The sequence below is a fragment of the Periplaneta americana genome, unplaced genomic scaffold (assembly GCF_040183065.1).
Source record: "Periplaneta americana isolate PAMFEO1 unplaced genomic scaffold, P.americana_PAMFEO1_priV1 scaffold_34, whole genome shotgun sequence".
Lineage (NCBI taxonomy): Eukaryota > Metazoa > Arthropoda > Insecta > Blattodea > Blattidae > Periplaneta > Periplaneta americana.
Window position 1 is genome coordinate 176,498 of NW_027185515.1, and position 14,493 is coordinate 190,990.

At 41.3% G+C, this 14,493-nt stretch overlaps 3 non-coding genes across 3 annotated transcripts; all 3 read left to right on the top strand.

The window, feature by feature from the left end:
- The first annotated feature begins 2,162 nt into the window (after nucleotides 1-2,162).
- Nucleotides 2,163-2,355, top strand: LOC138694040 (U2 spliceosomal RNA). Its single transcript, XR_011330721.1, has one exon. It is a non-coding gene; the product is annotated as a U2 spliceosomal RNA (small nuclear RNA).
- Nucleotides 2,356-6,281: 3,926 nt separating this feature from the next.
- On the top strand, nucleotides 6,282-6,474 carry LOC138694041 (U2 spliceosomal RNA). Its single transcript, XR_011330722.1, has one exon. It is a non-coding gene; the product is annotated as a U2 spliceosomal RNA (small nuclear RNA).
- Nucleotides 6,475-10,400: 3,926 nt separating this feature from the next.
- Nucleotides 10,401-10,593, top strand: LOC138694018 (U2 spliceosomal RNA). The gene has a single exon (XR_011330701.1). It is a non-coding gene; the product is annotated as a U2 spliceosomal RNA (small nuclear RNA).
- The last annotated feature ends 3,900 nt before the right edge of the window (nucleotides 10,594-14,493 follow it).

A 14,493-nucleotide genomic window follows, 5' to 3' on the forward strand; every position in this document is an offset into this window, starting at 1 on the left:
ATGGCAGGTGCTGTTGTAGAATTAAATAGATCCCGACGGCACGTGATCGGTTTTTCTTCTCGGTCTTTTGGCTAAGATCGAAGTGTAGTATATGGGACTGTTCCTCAGCCTATTGTCCAAGATGAAATTCTGTTGATCTCTGAATTTCCTTGATGGGCGTTTAGCTGATATGGTGTGATGGAGGTATTCATTGTTGTTGGGTTTTCGGATTATATCCGAATGTGATGTCGTATTTGCGACTTTCTTGGGTTTTTGCCTGAGCTGAGGTAGAAAAAATGTTCATCATATCCGATCTAACTTAGTGGCCTGGCCTGGCCTGGCCCTTTGACTGAGATGAACATGTAGGACTCATATATGCGGTAGCTTCTTGGAATTAGGTTGAGATCGAATTCGCAACAATATAAGGAATTTCAGGGCAATTCTATTATTGTTTTTCTTTCATTCTTGACAGTATGTCGTGCATTTGGCCTTAAAAATTAGAAATACAGTATAACACAACGTATGCGAGTCGTGTGTTGGAATTTAGTATCGGTGGGCAGTTAGGGGTTCGACGTACGTATGCTGGCGAAATTGCGTGAGTTTTGAGAGCAATAATAATCGCCTGCGTGATTTTACTCTCCCGGATAGCCGATAATTATAAATGCATCGACTGAAGTTCGGTTACCCTGCCGTTCCAAGTGATCGGCTACAAATTTCTTAATGTGAGAATTTTTAATGACATGCAGTTTCGGAAGCCATAGACATCCCTGTTTAAAACAGAATAGCTGCGTTGAGAAAAAATACAGACTTCTCGTCCCTGCGAACAAGAAAGAATCATGTCAGGTGTTCCGTGGTTGGTCAGGGTACGCCAAGCTCGTTACTGTGGCATTATAGCGGAATTGATAAATAGAAGAAGAAGACGGTGACGAAGAGGAGAAGAAGAGTGGTGTGCACAGTATTAAACTGGAAATGGGGAAGGATAGATTGACTGTCATTGGAAATACTAAAAATGATTTAATATTTGTTACCAGTTGTGAGGAGCAATTTGATGAGAATTTGTGAAAAGAAAAATGACATAAATGCATTTAAATCGTAAAATTTGTAACTGTAATCAGAATTCTTAGTATACATGTACTTAATGTACGTAATTATACAGGAAATGAATATGATGTCTGAGAAGAAGTGAATGAATGTGTGCGCTTGTAATGTGGGAACGTTTGTTAATTTGGTGGTAACGATCTGAACCTGTACTGCCGTTATGTAAGATATGGAACATGGGAGATCACGTGTACATACGTATTTTCCAGACACGCTGAGTTTAGAGTACTAATAACGTTAGGTAGAAACTTAATAATATGCTTTTGTTCAGATTGGGAATCATTTTGAAATGAATGTTTGAGGACGTCATGTTACCCATTTGAAATGAAGAAGAAAGAGCCGAGGAGACCTAGCCTCTTACATCAGCACTTGGATGCGTTGTAAATATTATTGTTGATTTAGTAGCCTACAGCATGCATCATAGCGGTATAAATGTTCGTGTTGATCATAGTCTAGTCGTTATATACTAATCCGTGGCACGACAGACCATGAAGGACCATGACCGAGCAACCGGCTGCTGAACTCACGTCAACATGCCGAAGCAGAGGTGGACGATCATGAAACCAAAATGGAAGTATCGTGTGGTTAGCACGATGAATCCCCCAGCCGTTATAGAGCTGGCTTTATTTCGCCACCTATCGTAGCTCCCCAAGTGCACCACGATGCTGGGTGGGCACCGGTCCCATACACTGGCCGAAGCCATGAGTACTCGGAATAGCCCGGATTCCATGACGGGAATCCTAGGGAGGATGTCTTAGACCACGGCGCGGGTCCTAGTTTAATAGGGATGCTGGCGTATTATGAGCGAGGGTAACGCCAACAGCAGGCGCTAGATGGCAGACACACGTAATGTGCACGCGTGGCATAATAATTCATTGTATTTCGTAATTAATTTTACTTGATATCCGAATGCAGGTGAAGTGCGCACTCTGAATGCGCATGAGACGATAGTAGTTCTGTTCAGAGAGTCTTGCTATGATATTTTGTAATGAATTTAATTTCTGAGGCCAGCGGGATAAGTTCGCGTCTCGTCTGTGACAGGCGTCGTTGTAAGATTAATTGTGTCGCGACGGGCGTCGTTTGGCATCGCTTCTCGGCCTTTTGGCTAAGATCAAAGTGTAGTATCTGTTCTTATCAGCTTAATATCTGATACGTCCTTCATTGCAGGACCAGAATATTAAACTGATTTTTGGAAAATGACGGAGTGCTAGGAGCTTGCTCCACCTCTGTCACGGGTTGGCCCGGTATTGCAGTGCTTCCGGGATCGGCCCATTTAATCGCTATCATGTAGTGTTGTATTTGTGTATGTATATATGTACGGCAATAAAATTATGTAAGATGGCTGCGGATGCTTGGCGGAACTTTATGTTTCGTATTAATTCTCTGCGATATCAGATGTATTTATTGTACGATACAAGTATTGAAAGTGTGTTTGTGCGAAGGAATATGTAGCAGCATTAAGGAGATTAAATGAACGGTACAAAATTCGAAGTACAGCAGCAATGACCGATCCTCTGAACAGGTAGGCTCAAGAGAAAAGTATTTTAATATTATGGACACTGTAACATAATCTTCTACACCTCGCCACAAATAAATCTCAAATATTCTCATTCACTACAGCGGAAGGAACAATTTGATTACATGTGCTCATATCCGCAGCCTTTTCCCTACGGAGATACATCACATTGCCACCATACAGACTGATTAAAATGAACATCTAGTAACGAATAATTCCATTATTCTAAAAACGTTGTACCTTACCTCGCCACCGTTTGGATTTGTGATGTAGTGATATTGTGTTCGACTGGAGCAGAGCGGGTCATATTCAACATAATTTCAATTATTGTAGGTAATATAGTAGTTTTTCTCGGAATGAAGCGTCACGTCTCCGCTGTGGGGAAAGCTACAGACGAAGTTAACAGCCGTTCCAGACAATTGAAAATTAAATTAGTTAAATCTAAAATCTGAAGAAACTTTGCAAGCTGAAACGGTTTATGTGAGACGATAAAAAGAGATGCGAAGTAATATTATATTGTAGTTTATGGCAATTTGCGAAATGAATAGAGAAGCCTAATATTATTCCTATAGTGAGTGACTTGTGTAGGCGGGGATGTTGTGAAAGGAGTTGAAGTTGGACAATGAATTTATATTTGTGGGCACGGGTTAACGTTGGTTGTTGGGATGAATGAATCGCTCAGTAATTCTGAAGCTATGATTGTCACAGGCATAATTGGGAAATCTATGCGAAAAATAGTGTGAACGAGTGCTTTAAATGTCGGTGAATATTCGCTGCGTAGTGGCAAAGTATTGCGAGCGCTTAAGTGCTCATAGCTCAACACTTCGGAAATATGGTTCATAGAAACTATAATACAGCGATGTCAGACAGGGACTAAACGGAGCTGAGCGCTCCACTAGACGGGTTTCGTGCTCCGGTGTTTCCACAGACACAAGCAAGTTCATGCTCCGATCTAGCTCCACAAACGGTATTGGAGCTTACAAATCTGACACTACTGCTATAATAACACAATGAATGTTGCAATGCAGTAAATTCTGTGTAGTTACCATCTGTTGTTTGACTAGTTGTCTCAAGAGCTGGACGCTAGTTTCCGTGCTGTCGCTCCGCTTGAATGAAATTAAGCAGATCTCTGTCTCTTTCTTTTCTTTTTCCTTTATCACAAAAAGTTCATTATTTAAGGATATGATTGCCGTTTCTATAGGTGCGGCAACCGCGGTTAGATAGTTTTCGATCGCTATATTAAGAATTAATGCGAGGAATGTAACATCGGCCTATCGTAGGCAGCAGTAGCAAGTTCAGTGTACTTGCGCGAGAATAACTCCGACAGCATTCGCTAGAGGGCAGGTGTACGTAATTTAGACACACGTCATTACAATTTATAATCTGTATTGTGATTAATTGAAATACAAATGGTATGCGCACTCTATTCGAAAGATATGGCAGTACAGCTTTAGCGAGAGTCCCTTTAGAAGATGGTGTATCGAACTGTATATCTAAATGGAGCGGAGTTTGTTAATAACCCGCATATGGCAGGTGCTGTTGTAGAATTAAATAGATCCCGACGGCACGTGATCGGTTTTTCTTCTCGGTATTTTGGCTAAGATCGAAGTGTAGTATATGGGACTGTTCCTCAGCCTATTGTCCAAGATGAAATTCTGTTGATCTCTGAATTTCCTTGATGGGCGTTTAGCTGATATGGTGTGATGGAGGTATTCATTGTTGTTGGGTTTTCGGATTATATCCGAATGTGATGTCGTATTTGCGACTTTCTTGGGTTTTTGCCTGAGCTGAGGTAGAAAAAATGTTCATCATATCCGATCTAACTTAGTGGCCTGGCCTGGCCTGGCCCTTTGACTGAGATGAACATGTAGGACTCATATATGCGGTAGCTTCTTGGAATTAGGTTGAGATCGAATTCGCAACAATATAAGGAATTTCAGGGCAATTCTATTATTGTTTTTCTTTCATTCTTGACAGTATGTCGTGCATTTGGCCTTAAAAATTAGAAATACAGTATAACACAACGTATGCGAGTCGTGTGTTGGAATTTAGTATCGGTGGGCAGTTAGGGGTTCGACGTACGTATGCTGGCGAAATTGCGTGAGTTTTGAGAGCAATAATAATCGCCTGCGTGATTTTACTCTCCCGGATAGCCGATAATTATAAATGCATCGACTGAAGTTCGGTTACCCTGCCGTTCCAAGTGATCGGCTACAAATTTCTTAATGTGAGAATTTTTAATGACATGCAGTTTCGGAAGCCATAGACATCCCTGTTTAAAACAGAATAGCTGCGTTGAGAAAAAATACAGACTTCTCGTCCCTGCGAACAAGAAAGAATCATGTCAGGTGTTCCGTGGTTGGTCAGGGTACGCCAAGCTCGTTACTGTGGCATTATAGCGGAATTGATAAATAGAAGAAGAAGACGGTGACGAAGAGGAGAAGAAGAGTGGTGTGCACAGTATTAAACTGGAAATGGGGAAGGATAGATTGACTGTCATTGGAAATACTAAAAATGATTTAATATTTGTTACCAGTTGTGAGGAGCAATTTGATGAGAATTTGTGAAAAGAAAAATGACATAAATGCATTTAAATCGTAAAATTTGTAACTGTAATCAGAATTCTTAGTATACATGTACTTAATGTACGTAATTATACAGGAAATGAATATGATGTCTGAGAAGAAGTGAATGAATGTGTGCGCTTGTAATGTGGGAACGTTTGTTAATTTGGTGGTAACGATCTGAACCTGTACTGCCGTTATGTAAGATATGGAACATGGGAGATCACGTGTACATACGTATTTTCCAGACACGCTGAGTTTAGAGTACTAATAACGTTAGGTAGAAACTTAATAATATGCTTTTGTTCAGATTGGGAATCATTTTGAAATGAATGTTTGAGGACGTCATGTTACCCATTTGAAATGAAGAAGAAAGAGCCGAGGAGACCTAGCCTCTTACATCAGCACTTGGATGCGTTGTAAATATTATTGTTGATTTAGTAGCCTACAGCATGCATCATAGCGGTATAAATGTTCGTGTTGATCATAGTCTAGTCGTTATATACTAATCCGTGGCACGACAGACCATGAAGGACCATGACCGAGCAACCGGCTGCTGAACTCACGTCAACATGCCGAAGCAGAGGTGGACGATCATGAAACCAAAATGGAAGTATCGTGTGGTTAGCACGATGAATCCCCCAGCCGTTATAGAGCTGGCTTTATTTCGCCACCTATCGTAGCTCCCCAAGTGCACCACGATGCTGGGTGGGCACCGGTCCCATACACTGGCCGAAGCCATGAGTACTCGGAATAGCCCGGATTCCATGACGGGAATCCTAGGGAGGATGTCTTAGACCACGGCGCGGGTCCTAGTTTAATAGGGATGCTGGCGTATTATGAGCGAGGGTAACGCCAACAGCAGGCGCTAGATGGCAGACACACGTAATGTGCACGCGTGGCATAATAATTCATTGTATTTCGTAATTAATTTTACTTGATATCCGAATGCAGGTGAAGTGCGCACTCTGAATGCGCATGAGACGATAGTAGTTCTGTTCAGAGAGTCTTGCTATGATATTTTGTAATGAATTTAATTTCTGAGGCCAGCGGGATAAGTTCGCGTCTCGTCTGTGACAGGCGTCGTTGTAAGATTAATTGTGTCGCGACGGGCGTCGTTTGGCATCGCTTCTCGGCCTTTTGGCTAAGATCAAAGTGTAGTATCTGTTCTTATCAGCTTAATATCTGATACGTCCTTCATTGCAGGACCAGAATATTAAACTGATTTTTGGAAAATGACGGAGTGCTAGGAGCTTGCTCCACCTCTGTCACGGGTTGGCCCGGTATTGCAGTGCTTCCGGGATCGGCCCATTTAATCGCTATCATGTAGTGTTGTATTTGTGTATGTATATATGTACGGCAATAAAATTATGTAAGATGGCTGCGGATGCTTGGCGGAACTTTATGTTTCGTATTAATTCTCTGCGATATCAGATGTATTTATTGTACGATACAAGTATTGAAAGTGTGTTTGTGCGAAGGAATATGTAGCAGCATTAAGGAGATTAAATGAACGGTACAAAATTCGAAGTACAGCAGCAATGACCGATCCTCTGAACAGGTAGGCTCAAGAGAAAAGTATTTTAATATTATGGACACTGTAACATAATCTTCTACACCTCGCCACAAATAAATCTCAAATATTCTCATTCACTACAGCGGAAGGAACAATTTGATTACATGTGCTCATATCCGCAGCCTTTTCCCTACGGAGATACATCACATTGCCACCATACAGACTGATTAAAATGAACATCTAGTAACGAATAATTCCATTATTCTAAAAACGTTGTACCTTACCTCGCCACCGTTTGGATTTGTGATGTAGTGATATTGTGTTCGACTGGAGCAGAGCGGGTCATATTCAACATAATTTCAATTATTGTAGGTAATATAGTAGTTTTTCTCGGAATGAAGCGTCACGTCTCCGCTGTGGGGAAAGCTACAGACGAAGTTAACAGCCGTTCCAGACAATTGAAAATTAAATTAGTTAAATCTAAAATCTGAAGAAACTTTGCAAGCTGAAACGGTTTATGTGAGACGATAAAAAGAGATGCGAAGTAATATTATATTGTAGTTTATGGCAATTTGCGAAATGAATAGAGAAGCCTAATATTATTCCTATAGTGAGTGACTTGTGTAGGCGGGGATGTTGTGAAAGGAGTTGAAGTTGGACAATGAATTTATATTTGTGGGCACGGGTTAACGTTGGTTGTTGGGATGAATGAATCGCTCAGTAATTCTGAAGCTATGATTGTCACAGGCATAATTGGGAAATCTATGCGAAAAATAGTGTGAACGAGTGCTTTAAATGTCGGTGAATATTCGCTGCGTAGTGGCAAAGTATTGCGAGCGCTTAAGTGCTCATAGCTCAACACTTCGGAAATATGGTTCATAGAAACTATAATACAGCGATGTCAGACAGGGACTAAACGGAGCTGAGCGCTCCACTAGACGGGTTTCGTGCTCCGGTGTTTCCACAGACACAAGCAAGTTCATGCTCCGATCTAGCTCCACAAACGGTATTGGAGCTTACAAATCTGACACTACTGCTATAATAACACAATGAATGTTGCAATGCAGTAAATTCTGTGTAGTTACCATCTGTTGTTTGACTAGTTGTCTCAAGAGCTGGACGCTAGTTTCCGTGCTGTCGCTCCGCTTGAATGAAATTAAGCAGATCTCTGTCTCTTTCTTTTCTTTTTCCTTTATCACAAAAAGTTCATTATTTAAGGATATGATTGCCGTTTCTATAGGTGCGGCAACCGCGGTTAGATAGTTTTCGATCGCTATATTAAGAATTAATGCGAGGAATGTAACATCGGCCTATCGTAGGCAGCAGTAGCAAGTTCAGTGTACTTGCGCGAGAATAACTCCGACAGCATTCGCTAGAGGGCAGGTGTACGTAATTTAGACACACGTCATTACAATTTATAATCTGTATTGTGATTAATTGAAATACAAATGGTATGCGCACTCTATTCGAAAGATATGGCAGTACAGCTTTAGCGAGAGTCCCTTTAGAAGATGGTGTATCGAACTGTATATCTAAATGGAGCGGAGTTTGTTAATAACCCGCATATGGCAGGTGCTGTTGTAGAATTAAATAGATCCCGACGGCACGTGATCGGTTTTTCTTCTCGGTCTTTTGGCTAAGATCGAAGTGTAGTATATGGGACTGTTCCTCAGCCTATTGTCCAAGATGAAATTCTGTTGATCTCTGAATTTCCTTGATGGGCGTTTAGCTGATATGGTGTGATGGAGGTATTCATTGTTGTTGGGTTTTCGGATTATATCCGAATGTGATGTCGTATTTGCGACTTTCTTGGGTTTTTGCCTGAGCTGAGGTAGAAAAAATGTTCATCATATCCGATCTAACTTAGTGGCCTGGCCTGGCCTGGCCCTTTGACTGAGATGAACATGTAGGACTCATATATGCGGTAGCTTCTTGGAATTAGGTTGAGATCGAATTCGCAACAATATAAGGAATTTCAGGGCAATTCTATTATTGTTTTTCTTTCATTCTTGACAGTATGTCGTGCATTTGGCCTTAAAAATTAGAAATACAGTATAACACAACGTATGCGAGTCGTGTGTTGGAATTTAGTATCGGTGGGCAGTTAGGGGTTCGACGTACGTATGCTGGCGAAATTGCGTGAGTTTTGAGAGCAATAATAATCGCCTGCGTGATTTTACTCTCCCGGATAGCCGATAATTATAAATGCATCGACTGAAGTTCGGTTACCCTGCCGTTCCAAGTGATCGGCTACAAATTTCTTAATGTGAGAATTTTTAATGACATGCAGTTTCGGAAGCCATAGACATCCCTGTTTAAAACAGAATAGCTGCGTTGAGAAAAAATACAGACTTCTCGTCCCTGCGAACAAGAAAGAATCATGTCAGGTGTTCCGTGGTTGGTCAGGGTACGCCAAGCTCGTTACTGTGGCATTATAGCGGAATTGATAAATAGAAGAAGAAGACGGTGACGAAGAGGAGAAGAAGAGTGGTGTGCACAGTATTAAACTGGAAATGGGGAAGGATAGATTGACTGTCATTGGAAATACTAAAAATGATTTAATATTTGTTACCAGTTGTGAGGAGCAATTTGATGAGAATTTGTGAAAAGAAAAATGACATAAATGCATTTAAATCGTAAAATTTGTAACTGTAATCAGAATTCTTAGTATACATGTACTTAATGTACGTAATTATACAGGAAATGAATATGATGTCTGAGAAGAAGTGAATGAATGTGTGCGCTTGTAATGTGGGAACGTTTGTTAATTTGGTGGTAACGATCTGAACCTGTACTGCCGTTATGTAAGATATGGAACATGGGAGATCACGTGTACATACGTATTTTCCAGACACGCTGAGTTTAGAGTACTAATAACGTTAGGTAGAAACTTAATAATATGCTTTTGTTCAGATTGGGAATCATTTTGAAATGAATGTTTGAGGACGTCATGTTACCCATTTGAAATGAAGAAGAAAGAGCCGAGGAGACCTAGCCTCTTACATCAGCACTTGGATGCGTTGTAAATATTATTGTTGATTTAGTAGCCTACAGCATGCATCATAGCGGTATAAATGTTCGTGTTGATCATAGTCTAGTCGTTATATACTAATCCGTGGCACGACAGACCATGAAGGACCATGACCGAGCAACCGGCTGCTGAACTCACGTCAACATGCCGAAGCAGAGGTGGACGATCATGAAACCAAAATGGAAGTATCGTGTGGTTAGCACGATGAATCCCCCAGCCGTTATAGAGCTGGCTTTATTTCGCCACCTATCGTAGCTCCCCAAGTGCACCACGATGCTGGGTGGGCACCGGTCCCATACACTGGCCGAAGCCATGAGTACTCGGAATAGCCCGGATTCCATGACGGGAATCCTAGGGAGGATGTCTTAGACCACGGCGCGGGACCTAGTTTAATAGGGATGCTGGCGTATTATGAGCGAGGGTAACGCCAACAGCAGGCGCTAGATGGCAGACACACGTAATGTGCACGCGTGGCATAATAATTCATTGTATTTCGTAATTAATTTTACTTGATATCCGAATGCAGGTGAAGTGCGCACTCTGAATGCGCATGAGACGATAGTAGTTCTGTTCAGAGAGTCTTGCTATGATATTTTGTAATGAATTTAATTTCTGAGGCCAGCGGGATAAGTTCGCGTCCCGTCTGTGACAGGCGTCGTTGTAAGATTAATTGTGTCGCGACGGGCGTCGTTTGGCATCGCTTCTCGGCCTTTTGGCTAAGATCAAAGTGTAGTATCTGTTCTTATCAGCTTAATATCTGATACGTCCTGCATTGCAGGACCAGAATATTAAACTGATTTTTGGAAAATGACGGAGTGCTAGGAGCTTGCTCCACCTCTGTCACGGGTTGGCCCGGTATTGCAGTGCTTCCGGGATCGGCCCATTTAATCGCTATCATGTAGTGTTGTATTTGTGTATGTATATATGTACGGCAATAAAATTATGTAAGATGGCTGCGGATGCTTGGCGGAACTTTATGTTTCGTATTAATTCTCTGCGATATCAGATGTATTTATTGTACGATACAAGTATTGAAAGTGTGTTTGTGCGAAGGAATATGTAGCAGCATTAAGGAGATTAAATGAACGGTACAAAATTCGAAGTACAGCAGCAATGACCGATCCTCTGAACAGGTAGGCTCAAGAGAAAAGTATTTTAATATTATGGACACTGTAACATAATCTTCTACACCTCGCCACAAATAAATCTCAAATATTCTCATTCACTACAGCGGAAGGAACAATTTGATTACATGTGCTCATATCCGCAGCCTTTTCCCTACGGAGATACATCACATTGCCACCATACAGACTGATTAAAATGAACATCTAGTAACGAATAATTCCATTATTCTAAAAACGTTGTACCTTACCTCGCCACCGTTTGGATTTGTGATGTAGTGATATTGTGTTCGACTGGAGCAGAGCGGGTCATATTCAACATAATTTCAATTATTGTAGGTAATATAGTAGTTTTTCTCGGAATGAAGCGTCACGTCTCCGCTGTGGGGAAAGCTACAGACGAAGTTAACAGCCGTTCCAGACAATTGAAAATTAAATTAGTTAAATCTAAAATCTGAAGAAACTTTGCAAGCTGAAACGGTTTATGTGAGACGATAAAAAGAGATGCGAAGTAATATTATATTGTAGTTTATGGCAATTTGCGAAATGAATAGAGAAGCCTAATATTATTCCTATAGTGAGTGACTTGTGTAGGCGGGGATGTTGTGAAAGGAGTTGAAGTTGGACAATGAATTTATATTTGTGGGCACGGGTTAACGTTGGTTGTTGGGATGAATGAATCGCTCAGTAATTCTGAAGCTATGATTGTCACAGGCATAATTGGGAAATCTATGCGAAAAATAGTGTGAACGAGTGCTTTAAATGTCGGTGAATATTCGCTGCGTAGTGGCAAAGTATTGCGAGCGCTTAAGTGCTCATAGCTCAACACTTCGGAAATATGGTTCATAGAAACTATAATACAGCGATGTCAGACAGGGACTAAACGGAGCTGAGCGCTCCACTAGACGGGTTTCGTGCTCCGGTGTTTCCACAGACACAAGCAAGTTCATGCTCCGATCTAGCTCCACAAACGGTATTGGAGCTTACAAATCTGACACTACTGCTATAATAACACAATGAATGTTGCAATGCAGTAAATTCTGTGTAGTTACCATCTGTTGTTTGACTAGTTGTCTCAAGAGCTGGACGCTAGTTTCCGTGCTGTCGCTCCGCTTGAATGAAATTAAGCTGATCTCTCTCTTTCTTTTCTTTTTCCTTTATCACAAAAAGTTCATTATTTAAGGATATGATTGCCGTTTCTATAGGTGCGGCAACCGCGGTTAGATAGTTTTCGATCGCTATATTAAGAATTAATGCGAGGAATGTAACATCGGCCTATCGTAGGCAGCAGTAGCAAGTTCAGTGTACTTGCGCGAGAATAACTCCGACAGCATTCGCTAGAGGGCAGGTGTACGTAATTTAGACACACGTCATTACAATTTATAATCTGTATTGTGATTAATTGAAATACAAATGGTATGCGCACTCTATTCGAAAGATATGGCAGTACAGCTTTAGCGAGAGTCCCTTTAGAAGATGGTGTATCGAACTGTATATCTAAATGGAGCGGAGTTTGTTAATAACCCGCATATGGCAGGTGCTGTTGTAGAATTAAATAGATCCCGACGGCACGTGATCGGTTTTTCTTCTCGGTCTTTTGGCTAAGATCGAAGTGTAGTATATGGGACTGTTCCTCAGCCTATTGTCCAAGATGAAATTCTGTTGATCTCTGAATTTCCTTGATGGGCGTTTAGCTGATATGGTGTGATGGAGGTATTCATTGTTGTTGGGTTTTCGGATTATATCCGAATGTGATGTCGTATTTGCGACTTTCTTGGGTTTTTGCCTGAGCTGAGGTAGAAAAAATGTTCATCATATCCGATCTAACTTAGTGGCCTGGCCTGGCCTGGCCCTTTGACTGAGATGAACATGTAGGACTCATATATGCGGTAGCTTCTTGGAATTAGGTTGAGATCGAATTCGCAACAATATAAGGAATTTCAGGGCAATTCTATTATTGTTTTTCTTTCATTCTTGACAGTATGTCGTGCATTTGGCCTTAAAAATTAGAAATACAGTATAACACAACGTATGCGAGTCGTGTGTTGGAATTTAGTATCGGTGGGCAGTTAGGAGTTCGACGTACGTATGCTGGCGAAATTGCGTGAGTTTTGAGAGCAATAATAATCGCCTGCGTGATTTTACTCTCCCGGATAGCCGATAATTATAAATGCATCGACTGAAGTTCGGTTACCCTGCCGTTCCAAGTGATCGGCTACAAATTTCTTAATGTGAGAATTTTTAATGACATGCAGTTTCGGAAGCCATAGACATCCCTGTTTAAAACAGAATAGCTGCGTTGAGAAAAAATACAGACTTCTCGTCCCTGCGAACAAGAAAGAATCATGTCAGGTGTTCCGTGGTTGGTCAGGGTACGCCAAGCTCGTTACTGTGGCATTATAGCGGAATTGATAAATAGAAGAAGAAGACGGTGACGAAGAGGAGAAGAAGAGTGGTGTGCACAGTATTAAACTGGAAATGGGGAAGGATAGATTGACTGTCATTGGAAATACTAAAAATGATTTAATATTTGTTACCAGTTGTGAGGAGCAATTTGATGAGAATTTGTGAAAAGAAAAATGACATAAATGCATTTAAATCGTAAAATTTGTAACTGTAATCAGAATTCTTAGTATACATGTACTTAATGTACGTAATTATACAGGAAATGAATATGATGTCTGAGAAGAAGTGAATGAATGTGTGCGCTTGTAATGTGGGAACGTTTGTTAATTTGGTGGTAACGATCTGAACCTGTACTGCCGTTATGTAAGATATGGAACATGGGAGATCACGTGTACATACGTATTTTCCAGACACGCTGAGTTTAGAGTACTAATAACGTTAGGTAGAAACTTAATAATATGCTTTTGTTCAGATTGGGAATCGTTTTGAAATGAATGTTTGAGGACGTCATGTTACCCATTTGAAATGAAGAAGAAAGAGCCGAGGAGACCTAGCCTCTTACATCAGCACTTGGATGCGTTGTAAATATTATTGTTGATTTAGTAGCCTACAGCATGCATCATAGCGGTATAAATGTTCGTGTTGATCATAGTCTAGTCGTTATATACTAATCCGTGGCACGACAGACCATGAAGGACCATGACCGAGCAACCGGCTGCTGAACTCACGTCAACATGCCGAAGCAGAGGTGGACGATCATGAAACCAAAATGGAAGTATCGTGTGGTTAGCACGATGAATCCCCCAGCCGTTATAGAGCTGGCTTTATTTCGCCACCTATCGTAGCTCCCCAAGTGCACCACGATGCTGGGTGGGCACCGGTCCCATACACTGGCCGAAGCCATGAGTACTCGGAATAGCCCGGATTCCATGACGGGAATCCTAGGGAGGATGTCTTAGACCACGGCGCGGGACCTAGTTTAATAGGGATGCTGGCGTATTATGAGCGAGGGTAACGCCAACAGCAGGCGCTAGATGGCAGACACACGTAATGTGCACGCGTGGCATAATAATTCATTGTATTTCGTAATTAATTTTACTTGATATCCGAATGCAGGTGAAGTGCGCACTCTGAATGCGCATGAGACGATAGTAGTTCTGTTCAGAGAGTCTTGCTATGATATTTTGTAATGAATTTAATTTCTGAGGCCAGCGGGATAAGTTCGCGTCCCGTCTGTGACAGGCGTCGTTGTAAGATTAATT